We start from the raw sequence: 7952 nt of genomic DNA on the forward strand, positions 1-7952 counted from the left end.
AATGCAAGACATGTAAAGTTACGTTGTTTAAATATGAAAACTATACAATATAGTGGTGTGCAATTATTTCGTTTTTAAAAAGGGCAATTTAACCTCCAGAATATAATTTAAGGTCTTGCATTTTAACAACAGCACTACCAGGCCTACTACTACCAATTGTCATTATAATTATCATACAAAATAATAATAGTAGTGGTATTAAAATCGAAACCCCCATGACAAAAGGGCACAATGCGAAACCTGTCAGCAGCCTGTATATGGGGTTTTATATTCAAACGCCGGTGCTATAAATAATATTCTTGCGCACCAGATGACAAAACAGAAGCAAACTGAAAGTGTTTTTCTGTACATTAAAGGGTTATACAAATCGGGGCAATAAAAGGCGTGCATCGGTCGCGCTTTCTCCACAACCAGAGGATACAAACAGCCAGCAGCCGAAGGGAAAACAAGGGGGAGTCCCTCAGCGCGCAGGCAGTGCAATGGACGGGGCTGCGGCCCAATGGGAGCCGCGGTGGGAGAAGCACGCCACCGCGCACAGCCACTGGCGGCGTCCAGGCGAGCGGCCGCGCTGCGCACCTCGGGCCGGGTGACGCGGGGTCCTGCCCGGCCGGCGGCCCGACGCAGCGCCCGCTATCGGTGCTCCCGCAGGGGTTGGATTTGTTTTTGTGGTTTAGTTGTGTTTCGCCGATACCAGCAGCATGAACTCATAGGTGTGGCCGCCGGCCGTGCAGGCGAGGGGGTCGGGGGGAGCCGTGCGTGTTGTGTTCGTTTTCAGGTCGACAGAGTCGGGTTCATAACGCGCTCTGACGACGGGCGCCTGTTCCGGGAAGCCGCGGCCGCTCCAAGCCGAGATAGTCCGCACACTGCGGCGTGTTTAATGGCTCCCCCGCTCATTTCACAACCGTGCGCTGTTTTGCGCTGAATCCACGCACCGTCTAGCGAAGCCCTTTTTCATATTTTCCACGCTGTGCAACTACAGAAACCGAGGGGCGTGTAAAACATACAAAATAAATGGCAAACTAGTGCCACGAATTGTAAACGAGACGATCGTCCACCCAAGTCCAGACGTGGGTATAGAACTAAATAAGTAAATAACTTGTCGTGCAACGTATCTTTACTCGAAATACGATACGATGTTGTGCATAAGCTTTACAAGAATTAATATTTTTTTCTCACAATAAGATAAACTGATCATTGCGCTGATTTCACACACCCAGTTCGAAAGCTTCCGGGTTTCAGTCGTTCATCAGAAGCAGTTCATGTGTGTCTGCCTAGCTGTGCTACATACGTGTTAATAGACACGCTTGGATATCTGTTTATTCTGTATCCCTAAACAGCGGTGGACACTCCTGCACAAACCAGCAGAAGTGTTTCACTGTATGGGTTCGACCAGCACTGTTAACAGATACCAATAAGGCAGTCCCTGCAATGCTTTCTCATGCCAGCATTAACCTTGGCCCGGGCATTGAAGAATTGTGATGCCCTGTGGCCCTCTAAATGAAACATGAAAAAGTGTTTCTTGACATTAGGAATATCCCATAAAGTAACAACACATTGGTCTTTATAAATTATTTAAGGGAAAGGCTGCTGTATTTAAAACATACAAAGTTTTTCAACACCTGTAATAATGTAACTTCAGCATGTTTCAAAAGAAACTTATGTGGGTCTTTGAGAGTGAACACCTTCCCAAAGAAGGCAGTGTTGCTTTTTTGTGGACCATTGTGGCCTAACAAAGTGGTTCCCAGCCCTGGTAATGGAGGAGCCCCAACCCTGGTTTTTATTCCAACCCAGCTCTCAGTTACTTAATTGAACCTTAAATTGAACTAATAATTTCCTAAATCAGAGCATTTTTGTTATTTTAAACTGTAGGGGTTTTAAGTTAAGTATATAATTGTATAAATAACTTATTAAAGAACCACCTCTTTTATTACACAATTTAAAAAGTAAAATCTAAGCAGATTGTTCAATTAAGGTTCAATTAAGTAATTGAGAGCTTGTTTGGAACAAAAACCAGCAGGGTAGGGGGTCCTCCTGGCTTAACTCACCCTGACCATGCAATGGAAAGTAAGGACATTTCAACTCTCCCCAGGCCTGACCAGTTACTAGAAATTAACTCAACCTTTCCCCATGACAGCAGATCAGAAACCCCAAGCACCTCGCTCACACATGCAGATGCTGTGCCAGGAATCGCTGCCGTTGTACACACAATATTTATGCATGCTGCCGCACAAAGTTTTAACCCCATACATATTTGGTCAGTCCTGCCAAAGTTGTGGCTGTCTTGTATATCGTCTTTCTCCTTTTCTCTATACATACATTGACAGTGTATAATCAATATATACTATCAAAATAGTAGGCTACAGTAATGCACAGGGTAACTGAAATGCAACTATCTAAGGAAGAAATAGCATAAAGGATTAGTTTATGAAAAATAACCCCCCTCTTAGCAATTACAGCTGCCTATAGTTTAGGCTATGTCTGCAACAATATACCTTAAGATTAAGAACCACAAAAGACCCTGTACAGTCCTGGAGTTGAGTCGCTCTAGGCATGATATCACGCAAGGTCAGAAGTCTATAGTCTATATTGCTCCATTCAGTTGTAATTATCTCCCAGAGTACAGCTGATTTGATTGCACATTGATTTTTCACTATCCTGTCAAACTATTCCCATAGCATTTTAATGGGGGTCAGATTCTCTGGGGAGGCCAGTGTACTCATTTGAAAACCGGTTGTTCTGTTTTCTTTTGTAAATGATTAAGTTTTAGAGTGGTAGTGTTTTTCAGGTCTTCATTATGTTGAAAAACAACTCCTCTACTCACAGGTTGCCTTCAAAAGAATATTCAGTAACATCTTGGCCATTGCTCTTTTGGGAGTCTTTATTACTTAGTTCGTTTTCAGAGGTTCCCTCGTTTCAAAGGTTATTTTGTGCTGTTACTCTTTTCAAGGATTGAATAACAACTGCAACCTGAGAGTGTGCAATTTAGATGTTTTTCTCTGTGCGTGAAACAACGATTTATTTTTGCACTTTCCCCACACGCAGTACACTTCCTGTAATTATAGATATATGATCATTCTATTTAATCTCCTCCCTTGGAGCCATAGTAACTCCCTTAACGTACACCTTATTTTTGTCACAACAGCACAATCTGGAAGAAGGTTTATGATTGTTCTGATTGCACAAATGGAATATAATAAAATGTACATTTGAGATGTTGAGTTTTGGAGAAAAGTGCAATCATTTCAATTTAAATAAAAACCTGTAGCACAGAGAAAGGCCTCTGTCTTAGAGTGTTTGTCATGGTGCTGTTACTGTAGATTATTCAACAGCAGAGTTCAGAGTTTCTGCTCAACAGACATGATATCTGCTTTCATTATTCCAGCTGGTTTAAAATGCCCTAGTCTGAGGTTTTGTGATTATTTACTCATTTTGATTTCAAATTGATGGAGTCCTGGCAGCTCAGAAATAGCTGAGGAAAACCTGAGGAAATCTAAGGTTTTACAATTTAACTGGGTTTTCCTGGTGTCGTGAGATATTCTCATGTTAATTTCTAATTACTCACGGTCAACATAATGCAGGTCTTCCATTATTCTCTTTATAGCCCAGGTTAAATTTTAACTTTTGATGAGTCAACGTTCCTTACTGTCATGTGAAGTATAATTCACGTGTTAATGCTGATATGATCGACTGCTAATCACAAGCTACTGTTGAGTCAATATTGACTGATGGTGTGGTTTAATGTGCAGGCAAGTGTAAGTCAATTCACAGCTGAGTTAAAAGAAGACACCTGATCCCTCTTGAACCGTATGTAACACTGACAAATAATAATGTATTACTTGTCTATTGCACTGTGGATTATGCTTGGTTGCAGCCAGTTTACACATGAAACATTTTAGAAAATTGTTTGATTGCAGCTCATTCCTGCCATGGGATCTGTAGTTTTCTGAGACACTTTCATAGGGACCAGTGATGCATAGACAATACAGGATCCAGGGTGCTCTATTTTATTGATTGGCCAGGCCATCACTGCCCTGACTCTTTAGCTGTATTTACATTGCATGGTTAATGTGAGCTTAGACACATTCTTCTTTAAAAACCTTTGAATACTTAGGATACATTACTATTGCCATGAACAGAAAGGTCTGCAAGGTCTGTCTAGCAGTTGTCTAGTGGCAGGAAAAGCCTGAGAAATTCTGAGAAATGTTATTCATTAGTGTTGTTTCAAATAGCATATTCTGCCCTAGCGAAAATATCCACACACCCCACATGTGGGTAGGTCTTCTCTGGCATCACCATTCATTAATCTCCACCATCAGTATTTCCCCCCCTCCCCCACATCACATTTTTATAGGGTACCAACAGTGTGTGTGGGTTTACGCAAAACCCAGTCTATACTGCTAGATGTTTGTGGTCAGGAGGTCTCCATCCCTGGTTCATGATTCCTTCTCATATCCTTTCACCAGCTCTTCCGGAAGGGCCTACCTCAGAGATCAGAGCTCAAAACTCATGCCCTGGAATTAACAGCCGAGGGGTAGGAAAGGCATTATAAGGACATTTGTTCACGTGAAAACATGATCTAAATGTAAAAAAATAATCTAATCTTTATTATTAATAGTAGTTATGGTAGAATTTATTTTTAATTTTGATTGTTGAAGATTGACAACTTAATTTACTCTGTCAAAAGCCTATTGGCAAGACATTACCTGGAGACTTCATTTTTAAACACAACATGCAAAGTGTTTTCCAACTATACCTCCGATTTATCTGATAACATTTACCTGCACTCAAGGTCAAGATTGGATTCGAGACCAGATAGGTCTCATGCCCTAAACTTTGTCTGAGTGCTTTGATCACGTGCCACACAGAATGCCCCAAGTTTCAAAATCCAAATCGAATTTGGTTTAAAGACAAGATCAGTGTTGAATACAGCCTAAAATGGATTTACTTCTTATTTTGGAAGCCAGTCTATTTTTCCTTTCTGACATCTTTTTCCAATTTAGAAAACATGTGTTCGCTGAACCTTGTGACAGTGTCTCGGCACATGAGGAAGAACTTGACTGTGACATCATTACCTCAATTTAATTTGGGACAGTTAATTCAAGTTGTTTTTTTATAATATTTTTGATATTGTTTGTTATGTAAAGTATTTTCCTAACATTGCTTCGTGAACTGAGAGCACCTCACTGAGAAGCACTGGAGAACTGAATTTGAAAGTCTCATCCCAGTGAGAAATAATTCTGCAGAAAAACTCCCATCTGCATGACTCTTGCTCAGTATGTTTACTTCAAGTGGCGTAGTGGTACAGTGCTTAGTTCTGCAGCTTCTGGGACCTGGATTTGATTCCATCTTTTGGTGTCTGCCTGTGTGGAGTTTGCATGCTTTTCCTCAGGCCACCTGGGTTTTCACCAAGTGCTCTGGATGTCCTGCTTTGGTTGATTGGCTACTCTAAATTACCCCACAGTGTGAGTGGGGTGTCACTACCTTTTACCCTGTGTCTGTCAGGTAAGTCTCCAGCTCGCTATGACCCTGTTCTGGATTAGGTGGTTGTTGAATTTAGATGGACGAATGAATGTTCTGTTCACAATACATCCACAGGATATATCCAATGCTTTGCCACCTCATTTGTTTTTAAGCAAATAATGTGCACAGGGTCTGAAATGAATTATATACTTTGTGTGCTACTATGCTCTCTCTCTTATTTTTTTAATGTATTTATAAATTAACAATTATAGATTTACAATTGAAGAAGACTTTCTGAAAGTTTAAGTGGTAAAATGTGGGGTGCAAAATCCTTTTATTTACATGATTTATCTTGCATTATTTCTGGATCTCAGAGAAACTTTCAAATAGTTGTGTTTGTCTTTCTTGAACTGCTGCCTATTTGTATCCGCAAATGGATTTTGGCTACTGATGGGTAGAAAAGATGAGCTGCCAAGTTATTTTTCCTTGGGTTAAAATGAGTCTTTTCTTTCAAATTCCAAAGCTTGTTTTCCAATATTCACTGGCAAAGGAAAGGGCTCCTCACACTGAGAGAATTAAGTCTTTATTCCTGTTAATTAGAAAGGAATGGCAGTGTTTTGATAGATGTGAAGATTACATTTAAAATGGGCAGGCAATTGCAACTGTAAAGTTTTTGTAGTGATCAATAACTGAAGAACTGTTGATTTTTAGGTTAAACCTTTTTTTTTATTTATTTTTTCCATGCTGTCCTGTCATGGATTTGTGGTGACCCTCCTTATCCTCACAGCGAAAGACGTTTTTGTAAACCTGATCAAATTATATTCATTACATTTTCTGTCAGATAAAAAGTGAATGTACTTCTTGTACTTAGATATATTGACTGGAAAAAGACATCCATGAACTGATATGGAAATTAATTGTTGGCACATTATACAGATTAAGATCAAATGCAAATATGATATTGGTATTTTTAGGAATTCATATTATACAGAAGAGATCTCTTTTCAATGCTGCCCATGCAGATTTTACAGTCCAATCAGAGGCTGTGGATTAACTCTGGTGTCTAAATAGCCTGTAACCCCCCAGATAAGAGTTCACCTTCTTTTTGAGGCTGTTGTGTTCACTTCACTCTGAAGTGAAATTACCAATGTATTAATCGCACAGGCTTGTAAAGGTAAGTAGACAATAATATGCAGGTATAGGGCCTTGCTGCAAAAGCCGTTTGGATTCTTACATAGTAGTGATGCCACACAATGGCATTAGATGGACTGCTTAATGTTGTATGACACATTATTTGCAGAAATGATAATAAGGCGGTTCGGTAAACAGTGCGGAAATCATGTCAAGGCCAGTAATGCTAAAACTAAATAGTGTTCTGTAGCAGGCCAGACTGGAATAATATACACTCCTTTTTCTTGCCCCCCTGTGGCAGGACCAGCTGCCTGCAAACTCTGACTGCACTGTTTCCAGCTACATTGCAACTTCTCCCCACAAATGTATCAGTTTGAACTGTGTTTGTGGATCTCGCGCTCTGCACTTCTATCCCCATCCATGATTTTTTCACGATTCATTTTTTTGTATAGTTATATACACTGGAATTGTTTTTTAGTACTTAATGTACATGGTATCATGCCCTCTGTATTCCTTGGTACCATACCTATTTAAACACTGTGCATGTACTCCAATATTTTGTATTAGTAAATGCCAAAATGCAGACATTTCAATCTTGACAAAAGTCTGGTGACTGAAACTTAGTCATTTTGTCATTTTACTAAGTTTGGTGCTGAACAAAATAGTTGATGTCATCTTGGTATCCATGCAGATGTTTTTTTAACTATCATGTTGAATTCATTTTTAAGATTGAATTGTTGAATTGAATGTTTGGGACTTGTCTGCTTTCTGCTGCTGTATAACTATGATTTTCAGGTAAATCATATACAGCAATTCCATTAAATATGTATATTGTATTCATTTTAACTGGCTGGAAGTCAAGGCAGGAAGTGATATTTTCAAAAATGCCAACTTGAATCTCCATAAAATCTTCTTCAGATCCACATCAGTCTTACTGACTATATATATGTGTAATACAGACTGTGAGTAAAACAACACGTTCCACAACAGTGTGACAGTGAATATTGCAATTGAGAACTGAGAACTGAGAACTCTTATGACAATACCCACTCATATTTTAATGCGGTCTGTAATACCAGCCATATCTAGGCACATATAAAAGGAAAAGTCCACCCACCGCTTCAATACATATTAATGAATGAGCACCTTGAAGCTAAAGTTTCAGAATGACTAAAGTTTTTCATTTTCAGAGCTTGTGAGAGGTCATTTGGAGATGGCACCCAGTGAAACCAATAGTATTTTCCCATTTGAATGAACGGTTGAAAAATAAACAGATATCTGCAGTGTTATTAAAGCCAAAAATCCCTTTGTTAAAATAAATGCAAAGAAACTTACAGCAATAAAACAGTATAAAGATTAAA

Source organism: Amia ocellicauda, chromosome 15 (assembly GCF_036373705.1).
Source record: "Amia ocellicauda isolate fAmiCal2 chromosome 15, fAmiCal2.hap1, whole genome shotgun sequence".
Classification (NCBI taxonomy): Eukaryota; Metazoa; Chordata; class Actinopteri; order Amiiformes; family Amiidae; genus Amia; species Amia ocellicauda.